Here is a 16,147-nt window from a genome sequence, read left to right as displayed (position 1 = left end):
TAATAGACCCCAGGGATCAGAATTTCCTGTGGAGTGAACTAAGTGTTGCCAGGAGGCAAGTTTTTGTTTTGCAATTGTATTTACGTATTCGTTCCGCTGGCCTTTATAGATAATTTTTAGTCTGGTGACTTCTGGTTCAGGACAGGACCTTCTCGGTTGAAAGTCTCTGCGTGCTTCGTGTACTTTTTGGCGCAGAGTGGAAAGTTCAGCTGTCCACCATAGAACTGTAGTATGCTTGCTAATTTTCTTCTTAGCGGAGCGTTCTGTAGCACGAAGTAAGGCAGCCTGTACATAGAATGCATATTCTGAGGTATTGAACTGGCTCAAAGACCGGCGAGTGTCAACGTTAAAATCCTGGTGAATTGGAGACATAAATAAAGGCCATTTGATGGTTTTGATAGAAAATCTTCTAAGGTCTTTTGGAGGAGGAGAAGGAGGGGGACCTGTAGTATTTGGAAGGAGAGATATCTTAAAAGTGATTGCTCGGTGGTCACTGTTTGTGAAGTCACTATGTATGGTCCAATCAGAGATCCTCGAGGACATGGCGAACGTTGAAATGGTTTAATCAATGTTTGATTCTCCGTGGACGTTAGAGAAGGTGTGCGGTTGGTTGGGTAAGTTGTGCAGATTTAAATTGTAGGTGAATAAAAATTCCTCGAAAATCCTACCACTGTTGTCCAAGACACTGCTGAATCATAAGAAAGATTCTGAGTTTGAATCAGTTGTAATTATTAAATATGTGGGATTTAAAATAGCAAACACCTGTTCTCTGGAACAGGTGTTTGCTATTTTAAATCCCACATATCATTGTGTTAAATTAATATCTGCTGATGGTGGACAATATAGTGACAGTAAGTAGAACGAGAAAGTTGATGTAGAGAATAAAATACAGGTGGAATTTTGATTACACAAGCCAGAGTTAACAGTGATATCCAGATTGTTGTTGAATATGATGATGGCAGATTTAGCTGTTGCAGAGAACTGAATGATTCTTGTAGTCATGGGATATCCCATAACTTTGGAAGATTGCCCATAAATGTGCTTAGAGACATAAGGTTCCTGAATGCATATAATATCAAATAAATTTTCTGTTGCAATGAGCCTGATCTCATCAGCAACGCATCTAGAGTGTTGTGCATTGATCTGCATGAAGTTGGAAGGGATAGTCTAGTTCGCTGCCTAGCTATGCAGAGAGAAGCACACTGCCCGTCTCTGGTCTCGAGATCGCTTGCCGCTGGTTGTTCATTATGATTGCCAAACGATGGCATTATCAAGAGACCTGCGGGCCAGATATCTGTGTTTAGATATCTTTCTATATTGGGACTTTTGGTCTTAATCCGGAAAGAGGAATAGGAGGGATGCCTGGTGTGGACCTTTAAGATTTTTATAACTCGACTATGCCCGGAAACAACAGTAGAACAAATTGAAACCCTTCTGAAGCAGCTCAACATACTCGACTTATAAAAATGCTGGAGGGCCTTGTCCTCCTTCCTCTACGCTGCACCGTTTTAATACCCAGTGTGTTAGGGTTAGAGCCAATAACTGCATCACGATTCTGAGCTGCTTGGGTGAAGGTCTCCTTGCCTTGCTTGGAAGTAACTTTACTGCTGATAGGTGCTGATTTCATCCTCCATGCTCTGGTTCAACTGCCTTCTTGGAGCTACTTTCAAAGGGCATGTTGTGGCCATCAGTTGTATTTGTTGCATTACTGTTCGTTGTTGGTCGGAAGTAATGCTGTTGTATGTTTTGCTGCAGATTGCTAGATTTAGGCTGTTTGGATTTTTTGTACTTCAGTTCTGAACCTCTGACGGCCGCTTTAGTTGGTCTTCTGGTGTTCTGATGCATTATTTGTTTCCTCCTTCCTCTACGCTGATTCCTTGTGCAGATGGTAACTGGCGTGTAGTCTGGTTCGGTCTATTTAGCTGAGAGGATCTGTCACCTCTTAATAAGGAATATGGAGTTTTTCTTTGTGTGATTTTTTTGATAAATTCTAAATAGTCAGAATTCCTTAGCATTTCTTCAAGAGGACTAGACCTCAAGAGCAGGTTTATTATTATTATTATTAATCAAGAGAACTTAAGGGTAGACCCTTAAGTCCTCATATACTATATCATATGAACTCACCATTAAATCCAGTAACTCTTCCACCCCTTTCTAGCCTGCGCCGAGGCAGTTGCTTAGGTTACCACACACATACTCACCTTAGTTCTGCTTATGTTTTCCAAACGATTCTCCAGATAATAACGCTCGCAACAAAAACTTTTGTTCAAGAGTATACATATTTTGAATAAGTGACGCTTGAAAGAATATTAATAATTAACTTCAATTTTATATGCAAAAAAATAAATTAATTAATGAGTATATATGTGAGGGAAACGATAATCCTTGTCAAATTAATTTCATTTAAGTCCTACGGTAAAATCTAAAATAAAAAACACTCAGCACGATGTATTACTTTCATAAATCTAACAGTCGATGTAATCTCTCGTTTATGCCATTATTAGCTTTTATTTCTAGTTTAATTAAAGTTACAAGGTTTTTTAAATGTCTTTTAAAAACTGAAAAAGGTTTTGGATGGCTTAGTATGTCTGTGTGAATTAAGCTTCAGGTTAGCGAAAGTTAATTGCTAGTTTATGGACTTAATGGGGATCAAGAAAACCAATATCGTCTTAAGAAGTCACCGACAAACAAAAAAAAGTATTAATAAAAAAAAGATTAAGATTTTTTGTCAACTTAGAAGAGAACTTTTGTGTCGAATTTTAAAGAGATAAATTCGGTAAATAACCTGCTTTGAGATATTACACTGAAATACAGCAAGTTAAAGTGAGGTGTATACATTAATTGGGATATAGGAGATGCAGCTGAAAAATTACATCATTTTAATTAAGTAATTTCATGTCGTATTAATTTTTATTTTGTCAGTCTTTCTCTGTTTATCACCCAATTTTAAATCATTTGAAATTAGCTTGTTCTTAGCATGTACGCGAGCATAATACAGTATGACGAAAAAGCTGTTTAATGCAGGCTGAAAAAAGATAATTAATTATTTTTTAAAGATAAATATTCCCAACGAGGCTAGATTGGTGTGTTAAAAGATTGTGACAAGCCACTTTTCTAATCTAAAGGACATTGTTCATTGTTCTTTTGTTTCTCTATATATTAGATACCCTAGAATTTTATGACAGTTTTATTTTACAGTCACCCTGTAAGAATTTTCTTTTATTATTCGTAAATTTTCAGTACTATCTTTAACATGTAGCTGGCATGTATAAATAAATATATTTTTTTATACGCTGGAATGACCACATAAAGTCAGAGGAATAAACAAGATAGAGAGAATACAAGAACATTCTACCGTATTTAGTAATCACGCGGCTTGAAACGCGGTCATTTATAGCACGTCCAGTTTTTTACCCTTGCTTGACCACTTCGTTACGGAGGCTGTCTAAATTTCGAGTATTAATTGACGTAAAGTATGAAAATTTATATTTATTGATACTTAAATGCTCTGTACAGTTTATAGGACAGAGAATTTTTACAGGAGACGTTTCAGGAGAGTTTACCTCACTCGCTCGCTAAAGGATTTTGCATTTTACATGAGAAGAGAGAGAGAGAGTTTGTCTTTCAGCTTTATTGAACTTAGAATTTCAAGTGTAATCCAAGACTCTCTTTCAGGAAGTGCCTCTCGATCGAACTACTACCAAGAAAACTTTGTTTCCGAGAATTCATCATAAAATAACTGATAAACTAAAAACAACTTTAATTATCATAATTGTGAATGGCAACCGAATTGTGGTTAATTTGTTAGTTACTAGGGTGGGTTCGCAAGAAATTTCTTGAAAACCCACCAGAAGTAACTAACAAATTTCTAGGCACATAATTACTAAACTTGGTGGTGTAATGACTGCATACCATTAGTGGTACATTCACTGGCCACCTGGAAATGTTTGATTTCTGCTGCAGACAAACGGTACTAATAGATTTTACCCTTTGAGAATTATTATTATTAATAATATATTTATCCGTTGAGGAAACACCCCTGGGACAGTCACTGGCTAGAAGGGTGTGGGTTACATTCAAAAGTGTGAAGCAAACCCCATGAGCACGAGATTACATAGTCCATGGGACGTTCACCCTGAAGGTTGAATACAAAATTTAAACAAACATGTGAAAAAATGATTTTCAAATTAATATATTTCAGCTTTGACATCGAGGACTAACATTTAAATGGGCAGGTAGAGTTAAAAAGGGTGTCAAAATTAAATGCAGTTTTGAGCCGAGAAGATGTCCTCTAAAGTTTCACGAGACGATACGAGTCGGCAAAAACCTGCAACCTATAGACGTTATTGGTACAGAGCTTTTCCGGTTCAATTCTTAGTTGATTAAAGAGCTGTATCGTGTTTGCTGGAAAAAAAAAAGCGATCTTAATCAAAAAAGGCTGTCCAGGTTTTTAAATTTCTTTGGAGATGTCTTGTATCAGCATTCTTGGGGACTTCTCGATGAGAGTGAAACAAGCCGAGAGCGTCTAATCTTCCTGTTAGTTTTGGGCTAATGTATGTTTCTCATGTTTATTGTCTGTTTCCAAATAGGGATATTGAGGTTGAAAAGCAGGATGGTTCTAGAGATAGTAAATGGGTGATTCGAGATCCTGCTCAGCCAACTCAAGAGCCAGTATTCAATGCTGAGAAAAGCTTTCAGATTGCTCTGTGGGGCAGAGGACCAAATCTGTGCAGCCTATAGTGAGATGGGAAGTATACATTTTAGGATATACTTTTTAACAAGCTCTGGGTTTCTAATGCAACTTAACTCTTGCTTGGCAGCCATAGCGTCGCATATGTTTCTGCTTTGATGTAATCAAAGTGCTCAGAGAACAGTCCCTAATCCCATTTTAGGCCAAGGTCAACGTGCGATTTAACCTTTCGTACTTCGCACCCGCTTACCAATATAGAGATATTGTTCTTTCTCTTTAGTTTAGTTGGGTTTTTTCTGGGGTTTTCTTACTCCACAGGAATAGACCAGACAGTGAATTTGCGCATCCTTCAGACAAATATATACAAAATACAATGGAAAACAATCGTTGCCAGTTCTTCTACCCACCTGCATTTGGATACATTGCATATGGATCACGAGTAATCTCTCCATAGGAGATGAAGTAATGGATACACTGTACTATTATAATATATAATACTAGAATACCCGTTGCGAATATTTGGCCAAAACTATTTCATAGATGAAGTAAAGAATAATATCAAAGTAATTACAAAAACGTTTCCCTCAGCTCCCTTTGCTGCTAGCTAAGGTGTCAGCAGGACGGACTTGGGTAAAAATGCAGTTTGATCATCTTTTACATGCATGACTATATCGCTCTTTAAAAAAATTGGAATTATTGCACAAAAATTATCTGAACCTGGAAACTGCTATGTGAAGTTGTCCAATAGCAAAAACTACAACTCTGTTGAAAATCTGGCTCTGAGATGTGTTGATTGTGATGACAAAAACTAAGAAATTATCTTCCCTTCAAAGTAAATAGCGAGTTAGTTTCACTGGAAGCTAAATCAATTCTCGGGATTAGAAAATCGGTCGGAAATTCGCCCCCCCCCTCCTCAATTTTACTGATAAATAAAACCTATTGCAAAAAGAATCAGGTCAAACGCTTGTTTCGTCTTTGAGTTATTCAAGTTCAAAGGGCGTTCCTCACAGAGGGGCTTTTTTTTACTTAGTCATTCCCCGACTTACGTGAGGGTTGTGTTCCGCAGAACTCTATATAAATCGGATTTTACGCAAGTCGGGGAAAAAATTGTTGTTTGTGCAGTTGTTTGTGCAGCACTCACAACTGTGCTCGCTGAATTGATTGAATCAAAAAAGAAATGTTCGACGAACATGTAAATAAAATTATTTGTTGTATTTATTCAATTTTTTATCTCATGTGCGAAAAATTACAAAAGCGTGCAATTTAAAAAAATTTCAAAATTATAAAATTACAAAAAAAGAGAGGGACAGGCATAACGTCAGTAAATTTATCTCTCGAGTATCGTTGCCAGAATCATCGACGTCTTCAGCTGATAAGTACGCCGCTGCGGAGGTTGAGGGCTGTGGAGATTTAGAAGGGATCTGCCGCGCAACCTTACGAAAGAACATATTAATGGATGACTGGATGGTGGCTTTTTTTCTTTTCATCGTAATTTCTTTGTAGCAAGCAAGCATATCATTCACCCCTCTGTTAACTTTTAAGAATCGTTCGCTGTCAGGATCCATCTCCTCAAACCTCGCCATTGCCAATGCAATTTCACGAAATGTCATTGCCATCTCTCTCTCTGGTGATAAAGCGTCTCGGCTCCTCATTTGGTTCAACTTGAGCGTCGTCAGCATTTTCTTCTTTCACTATCGCTGCCTGCAAGTCAATAAGTTCTTCATTAGATAATTCCTTCCTCTATTAACTCCTCCACGGCTTTAGCATCAACCTCCAACTGAAGTAGCTCTGCAACCTTTCAATCTTATCTGTAACCTCTTCATATGATTCGTCTTTTTCAAATCCTTCGAAGCCTTTTACGTGCTGTGGGCATATTTTCTTTCAATCGCCATTTAAACAACTTTTAGTAATTTCCGCCCAGGCCTTATTGATGTTTAAGATGGCGTGGTAAATATTGTAAGATTTCCAAAAGTCTCTTAACGTAAAATTTTCCTCGCTGTCTACTACAGACAATATCTGAGCAAATGTTGTGCGTAAATAGTATGCTTTTAAATTCGAAATAACACCCTGATCCATAGGTTGGATGCATGAAGTCGTGTTTGGTGGTAGAAATATGACTCTCACGTTCGAATTGAAATCATCTAGATGCGTAGGATGTTGAGGAGCATTATCTAACAGAAGCAAAATCTTGAAGGGAACGTCGTTGTCTTTACAATATTTTTCAACCTCGGGAATAAAGCAGCATTTAAACCAATCCTCAAAGAGAGATATTGTTATCCATGCTCTCTGGTTCGATCAGATATGCACGGGTAGGGTGGCTTTATTGATGCCCTTAATTAAATACGAGTTCCGACATTAAAATGTTGCTTCATCTAAGTAAACCTTTTCCTAGGCTACAATTAAAACTGCTTTTTAGCTGGGGATGTTTAAGAAAGGACTGTAAATTTCGGAAAAAGTTTGGAAAGCCACAAGAAGCTACAGAAAGGTATATACGCAGAACGTGATGCTTCCATAAACAGTTCCTCTTATCAACATCGGATATTGCATAAGTATCGCCCCTCTCCTTGATTTCGTGATCAATTTTACATATTTTATTTCATTCACTTAAAAAATCATCTAAATAAGCAAATTTCAAAGGAATACTGCGCGTACAAGCATTGATCTATTAACTGCAGCATTACGCAAATTTCAAAGATCATATTCGATCCGAATACACTTTAGTATCAACTCTAAGCAAAAATACTCTTTTACTAGATATACACTAACAACAGTAACGTTTCTCATCTCACCACCACGAAAAATGCAGGAGTTTTTGAATGATAAGGTAAACTCCAAAAAAGTCTTTGATAAAAAGAAACATAAACACAACAGCAAGGAATTTTTTGCATAATTTTTCTCAAAGCCAACGATATGAGGATAAATTATTCAGGTAATCTGAAAATTCAAAATTTATAACTGCAATTGGGCAACGGTACTCATAAGTTAATTTAATGCCTAGGAAGCAGTAATAAAATTGTTTATACTTTGAGACATTCATAATGGGTCAAAAGGTGCTTCACACAAAAACGGACACGATGCTTACTGTAATTTAGGGTCGTGTACAGATTCGAATTAGTGACATTCGGTGTTCTGTACCTGCACATTGAACCAATCAACCAAAGTGGTGGAAGTGCGAAAAATTTAAAGATAATGACACAGACCGACATTATGTTCTCCCAGCGATGCTGAGATACTGTAAAAATATACAGGAACTTCACTACCAGCAGAGACTGGAGGTTCTCACAAATCGGGCCCTGACCACTCTCCAAGAATGGGCAAACCGAAACCAGTTAGGAATATCCCCCCGCGAAGACAAACTCTATCCTACTGAAGGGACGCCTCGATCTCACGCGGTCTCCGCAAATAAAGATCGACCAGAAAATTATCAAATTCTCCACACAACTGAAATACTTGGGTGTGGTATTGGACTCAAACCTATCATTCCGGGATCACCTGAAATACCTACGTGAAAAAATTAGACGTTATGCAGCAATGGTCGCAAGGGTCACGCGCAAAGAATGGGGCCTGAACAAGCGTGTCTTGTACTTGTTCTACAGAAGCATCTTCACCCCGATTACTACCTACGCATCAGGCGCATGGTACCAAAAACCACAACAGTAACCAATAGACGCATAGTTAACTCTATCCATAGATCTATTTTGCTAACCATCACCCGCGCCTGCCGCACGGTGACGCACTGCAAGTCCTCGCTGGCGTTCTCCCTGGATTTATAAATCGTCCGACTGGGCCTTCTGTATCACCTAGAAAAAGATACCCACAGACTTGCTTGGGATTTACCATTGACTTAACCAACAACAGGAATGTGGAAAAGAAAAGGATATACGCTAACCTGCATCGGGCGTGGCAAGAAAGCTGGACCACTTCTCACAAAGGAGATATTACAAGGAAGTTTCTACCAGACGTCGATTGAAACTACACAATCTCGCCAACCTGGTTCTCCCCAGGTCTCCAAGTAACTTACCTCTTGATTGGGCATGGGGAAATAAATGCCAAACTATCACAATTCGGAATTCAAGATGACCCAACTTGCACCTGCGGGAGGTTGGAGAGCTGGCAGCACCTCATGCATGACTGCCAGCTCTATGATGACCTACGCAGTGTCCTCATCACTAAAATCAAATACATACCACAGGGACAAGAACATCACCTCCTAGACACGAAGGAGGAATATCAAGCCTTCTCAAACTACGTGCAGGCTTTGTTCGCGAGAAGGAGAACACAAATCACCGCAGCCCGTAACCTACTACTACCACAAATCAGCGAATAGATGTAAACTTGGCACCGCCACCAGCTTGGGCTAGGAAGCGCGACGCAAGTTCCACGTCCAAGAAGTGGAAGATTAAGGAAGCAAACCAAATCAGGACATAAAATAACATGGATGGAACCCCTGTCCCATGGATGACATCCCGAATATGACTACCAAACTTGACTCCATAGAAAGCTGGACAAGTAGCAGAAATCCTACAGTAGATAGACAGTGCACAGTAGCAGACCCCCTCGCCTAGTACCCTCCTTACCTCTCCAAGAAATGGAGTACCAAGGAAACAAACTGGATAAGGACAAGCAACAAACACGGACGGGACCCTGTCCCATGGATGACATGGGACAGGGTCCCGTCCGTGTTTGTTAACCCCAGGGGCTCACATTTGGTGAGTATGGGCTTGGCACACCAAGGATCCTGAGCTGGCTACCATCATTCTTCTCTTCTTGGCGATTCCCTTCTATTCTCTCTCTCTCTCTCTCTCTCTCTCTCTCTCTCTCTCTCTCTCTCTCTCTCTCTCTCTCTCTCTCTCTCTCTGGGTAACTTCGAAATTTTTTTTAGCTGGTGCAGCATAAGCCTCAGGCTTCCTTGCACTATATGGCTAGTAATAATAATAATAATAATAACAACTTGGACATGACTACCATACTTGGACTCCCCACCAGCTGGGTCAATGCGCAGCATTTCCGCAGACGCCAGTTGGCGATTGTATCAGACTCCCTTGCCTGCTACCTTTCTCTCACTCCTACGACGGGGGGGACGGTTCCTTACCCCCCGCCACCCCCTTTCCTTCTCCTGGTGAGGCATGGGACTGCCTCACTGACCTCCTCGTGTCTCCTAACCTATCGTCCCATTACTTCTGTCTTGCTTTCCCCCAGTCTTCAGTCTCTTCCCCCTCTATCTTTAATCGAATTATGTCTAAAATACCATTGGCCCATATTTTTGGCCCTATCAATCAAGCGAAACCTCCCTCACGCAACTGAACTAAAATGCCAACATATGAGTATGCATACACTTTTGTGTATGCGCGCATTTTTAGGTTCTAGCCGCTGAAATCTCAGGAAAGCAAGTGGCACGACTTGCCAGATTAAAATAGAAACTAATGGGTACCTGGTCTGCCTTCACGGGGCGAAGCGTGGGCAACGTCGGGCTCCAGTAGGAGTCTGGCGGCAAAATGGTCACAGGAACAACGGTACACTACAGTACAACGGTACACTACAGTACAACACTACACATTAACAAAATCCACACACTTTTAAATCTCTTGCCTTCCAAGCGAACTGGTGCGCCTACAATGAAAGCAACGCGGAGTTGGTGGGAAACCGCTGGTGCCGTTAGACATCAATACACTATACACTTTACCAGCAGAGATAATGCAATTAGAGAGTATCTTAAACATTAGGCACAGGGCTACTCAGTATAGAATTGAGCAACAAGATTAAGGATGAACAGAAATATTATTATTAAATCGGACCAATAGAAATACAGCAATTATTATTATTTTTATTGTTGCTCTTATATTATTTCTCCCTGATTTGGAGATTCCACTCCGTGACGGGTATTGCTACCAAGTACACAGGGTGGTTGTAATATCTGCTGTTATTGTTGGTCGAGGAACTCTCTGACTATCCTACAGGTGTTCAGGATTGCGACTTTCTGGAGTTCCTTGTAGGTGTTCGCTGGGAGACCTATTGCTGCTAGGCTGTTATGTAGGGGTCTTCAGCACCATACCTGTGGTTGACACGATGATCGGGATGGTCGCGACTTGTTGCATATGCCACATCTCTTTGAACTCCTGTCTTTATTATTATTATTATTATTATTATTATTATTATTACAGGGGGAGACAGCAGTTATACAAGTTGCTACGGTGTTAAGTACGTTAAGCACTAAAGCAACTAAGGCCATGAGACATCAGTATAGTTTGCCTGTAACTGAATATATTCTTCGGTCGGTATTCTAGACGAGAAATCCGAGTTTCCGAGAAAAGAAAAACATTCAACCCTCGCCTGAGTCCGAGTGAAAAAAAAAACCATAAAAATTCATCGGGTCGAACGAAATTTTAACTCAGGACTTTTTCTGGACATAGCCATAGCAAGGATAGTGTGTCCAGTGTCTCAGCACTGGGAGCAATATAAAAAAAAAAAGATGCAAAGAGAGCTATTTGCTGGCGCCTCCGTAGCCAGGTGGGAAGGAGCAGCAGTGCGTAGCACACGCTTCTTGATTAGACCGGGGTTCAAGCCCGTGACCACCAAATCTGGGGGTCGCACAAAGAACTGGGGGTCGTTTTCGACTACAAACTATCTTTCAACAATCACGTAGACCTCATAAAGTCGAGGCTGAATTCACTATGCTGGGTCGCCAAACAACAGGTGCTCCACACCACCGACCCACAACTGTTAAAAAGATACATCGTATCAATCCTTTACCCGACAATACTGTATGCTTCCGAGATATGGGCCTCAGCTGCCGAATCCAACGTTAAAAGAATATTCTCTGCCGAATTCTGGCTTCTAAAATGGGCCAACAGCAAACTCCACCTTCCCCCAGCTCTCAGATCAACGCAGTTAGCAGAAACCCTTCAACTACGCAGGCTCCGATCCTACATCGGAGAAAGAAGGCTGCTGTTCACCATCAAGATGGCCATCGGTAAAATTACAGAGCCGAACTTCTGGGATCAGTGGTCTTGGCGCATTCCTCCACCTTAACTCCGGTCTTCAGCACAGCTGCTAGCAAACCGTAATAGGCTAGTACTAACGGGAAGATTCCTGCCAAAGCAAATGCTGCCCTCACTGCAAGCCATCGACGGGAACCTCCAAGAAGTGGTCAACAATAAAAAATACAGGAAGGGAATCCTCGTCGAACTGAAAATGTAAAACTGTGCTTTGTTGCCTTCCAATAATCTGATGTAACTTATGTTCTCACGTGTATCTCTTTTGTAAATATGTTTTCTAAACCCCTGGCACCACCACCATGCCGTGACGGGACTAATTTTATGTATATCATGCCGCAATTAAAGATTCTATTCTATAAATACGGAGGATGTGGAAAGGTCAGGGAATGACCACCACATATTCCCGGAGCAATATGGCCTTAGTTGCTAATACTCCTAAAAACCAAACAACAACAACAGCTATGTTATCTTTATGTTATCTGCCAACATTTCATTTTCTGAGTACTGAGGATATTTTTTCTCTTTCAAGCGTGACGCATACTACGGGGTTACATTTAAATTCAAAAATAACAATTACAGACTAGTGTAAGAATTAGGCTTTTAAACAAAAGGTACTAAGTCAATGGAACAAACTCCCACCAAATCTCTAAAACTTGAAAGCTTAAAATAAATTTAAAGAAGTGGACAAATACTTGAGCATCCTCTCAGGATACTTACACTTTTGCAGAATAATGCTTTTTAAGGCTGATGCTACATAAGCTTTGCATACTATCATGGTATTCTAATAATTAATTCAGCCATCTCATTTTATATGTAGGTGGACTTTGAAAACAAGTTTTTATACCGAATTTTTCGTGATAACTAATTTGGTTCAAACGAGATTTATAATGCATTTTTGCTATAGTGAAATTTTAATTAAAACAGTATTCAGCATAACACGATTTTATCACATAACATCCTTCTCATAAATGCGAAGTACAGTAAATTATTGATAAAATGCTATGTGCTTCTGAACTCCTGCTTACGAGGCACAGTAACCTTCATATCAGATTCTAACATAACACCCAATTCTCTTTTCTCTTTTCTCATTTATACAGTTCAGCCCTGCTCTACTCCTAGCCTAAAAGTATTATTGAGTTATTTTCCAAATTTCGAATATTTGACAGTATTAAAACTTAAGTGCCGTTTGTCAGCGATCCATCAAGTCAGTCCATTCTGAAGAAACCCAGGCTGACTTGCATTATTAATCCCTCCCAACCTTTATATTCAGATTTCAGCATCGTACCCTTTATTGCCTCATTGATATTCTTTAATCCCAGCAGTGATATTGCGATATCACTCATGTTTTGTAACATGAGTAATAAAGCGTAGCCTGATAGGCCTCAGATTTTAACTTTTATTATTTGAAAAAAGAATTGTTTTTTGGAGTGTCTAATGCTTGACCTTTTACCAGTAGATTTCAGTGCTTATTTATTTCTTCATTGGTTTAATAACAATTGAAATTTTGCAAATATGTTTTTTGACCACAAAAGTCCTCACTAGTTTCAATGAAAAAAAGTTTGTTAATTGTAAATTTAAGAAAAAAAAGTTTAAAATTTCAGAAAAATGTTGATAACATAAAATACAAAACAGTTAATCCCTACCAAAATATAAGTCGCTGGTTAAAGAAGTAAAGCAGGGTTATCCAGAGCAGAATGCAGCCGCAGCATGGATCTTGTCTGACCAGTCTAATTGGATACTATGATGCAGTCATGAACAAAGAAACTGGATGCAAAAAATAATTCTGACATCATATACTTAGATTTCGGAAAAGTATTTGACACTGTTCCGCATAAAAGGATGCTGTGCACATTGGGGCATTGTGGCGGTAGGGGCAAGTTACTGCTATGTATAAAGGGATGGTTGAGTGAGAGAAGACAAAGAGTGGTTATCTGCGGGCACTGCTCTTCTTGGACTAATGTTATTAATGGAGTCTTCCAGGGTCCAGTGCTGAGCCCATTATTGTCAATGTTTATTAATAATACTGATGACGGCATGTCACGCTTAATGTCTAAGTTTATGGATTATACGAAGATTGTCAAGAAGATTCGAAGTGGTTAATCACACTGACAGTAATTAGGATATGCTACTGCAACAAGGTCTAGAAAAATTAGGCAATAATTACTGCTACCAACGTGCAGTATCTTGCATGTTGGTAGCAGTAATTCCAGAACAACATACTAATCTTGTACTACACTCAGGATAGAGGAGAATGAAAAAAACTGGAGTATAACTGTCAGAGTTGAAGTCCTCTGAGCAGTGCAGATGGGCTACTAGAACAGGTCATGGAGTTTTGTCAACGATACACAACAAATTTGCCAGCAGGTAATAAGCAAGTGATTATCTCTTTGTATAAGTCAATTCCTTAGGCATAGCATAGAGGTCTGCGGCTTCGGTTAAGGAAAAATCCGGATCTGTTGAAACAGATTCAGAGAAGAGCAACGAGATAGGTGAGAGAGCAAAGGGGTGGTCATACCAAGAGTTTTGCAGCATCTAGAGACTAGCCACCTGCTGGTGTGTTTTGATTAATATGTTTAAGGCTTTCAATAGATTCAGCAATCTCAGTACTGATGGCATTTGGCGCCTCCTAGCCAGGTGGGCAGGAGCAGCAGTGCGTAGCACACACTTCCTGATTAGACCGGGGTTCGAGCCCGTGCCCACCAAATACAGAGGATGCGGAAAGGTCAGAGAATGACCACCGCATATCCCCGGAGCAATATGGCCTTAGTTGCTAATGCTCCTAAAAAAAAAAAAAAAAAAAACCAACTGATGGCATTCTACTGTTGCTCAGACCCCACACACACACACACACACACACACACACATATATATATAGGAGAGTGCGTAAACTCAAATTGAGGAAGGATGTTTGCAGGGAATATGTATGGAAATTTGCCTTTAACCAGAGGGTAATCTATTGTTGGAAAAAACTTCTCTGCTCTTGTAGAAGTGGGTAGTTTGAAAATAAATTCAAGGCAGAATCAGAAAAACTATTAGAGAGGATGAACAAGTGATGTGGGAAGTCTTTTTTTTTGGAGGGGGGCTAATACTGTACAAGCTTATTTTCTTGCATCCCGTACCTTTTGGTAGGACAGTACATGTATTTACTGAAAAATAATAGGGAGAAACAATACCTTTGTCTCACTCCTGTACCGATTTTAACTTCTCCCGTGTTATCCCCTCGTTCTCAATATTATTCTTTTACCCGCCTTCATCAGTCTTCCATCTTCCCAATAAATTCCCATATCGGTCAGTATATTCATCATTTTATTTTCAATTTAGTTTGTAATGTTTTTTCCATATCCACAAATCAAACAGAACCATTCTTATTATTCCTATCGCATCGCTTGTTTCTCCTCCTTTCAGGAACCAATATTGTTCATCGCGTATCACTTCCTCCATTGTCTCTCACCCTTCTGTTTATTAATCTGTGCATCTCTTTGTTGCATTGCAAATATCAAAGTAATAAATATCCGTTTATTTCTTTTATTAGGAAATTATATCGCCATCAACTGGTGACAACATATACATTATGGCCGAGAACAGAAGGGTTTATACATCAGATAACAAAAAATAGGTAAATAATAAAATAGTCATATTTACTTCAAAAGTGAGAGATGAAAAAAAAAAAAAAATACTGGTTAGAAGACAGGAGAGCACAACGTTTCCTTATGATATTGGTGGTTTTCGGAGAATAAGAATACATCTACGTTGAGATGCCGAATTAATCTGAACGAGGGTAAGGAAAGAAACTATCGACAGTAACGATTCGATTATAGAGAAGAATTAATGAAGGCGTCTGCCAAGTACTCCTGGGGGGGGGGGGGGGGTATGCCGCTAACCTTATCCCAAACAGAAAGGGCCCGCCAAGCATTCGACAAGAGTTTGGACACTGCACGTAACGATCTGAAGCAACTTCTGAGTGGGATCCAATTTAAATTTCCTGTCATTGTGGTGCGACAGATGATACTTTCGTGGTCAGTTTTTAGGCTTGCCCATAGTAATAGTCGACACTCCACAGAGAGGAGACCCTTAATGTTAGAGGCTGTAACAACTGGCCCAATTTCAGTTGCATATAACACAAAAGAAAGATGACAGGCTTTTATATAGCGGAGGAAGAGGACTGGAGGTTATTATCATCCTCCGGGTTGGAAGAAGTTGTTGTTTCAGTACCCACGTCTTGCAGAGAGAGAGATACAGTTTTAAGAAAATTACCGTGAGAAGAAAGATAAGTTTAATATCAAAGAATACCCACAGAACTATATAGGAAAACCGATTTAACAAGCTGAGTTCCAGTAAAAGGGATAAAATTAAAAAGGAGGGGTTTTCTTGGAGAAAGAAATATGGGAGCACTTATCAGGATTAGTATGAAGGCCAGTGAAGGCTAAAAATTATTAACCACAGTAACAGCATCATTAATATG

The sequence above is a fragment of the Mastigoproctus giganteus genome, chromosome 14 (assembly GCF_048544385.1).
Source record: "Mastigoproctus giganteus isolate SK-2022 chromosome 14, ASM4854438v1, whole genome shotgun sequence".
NCBI lineage: Eukaryota > Metazoa > Arthropoda > Arachnida > Uropygi > Thelyphonidae > Mastigoproctus > Mastigoproctus giganteus.
Note: the sequence above shows the minus strand (reverse complement) of the source record.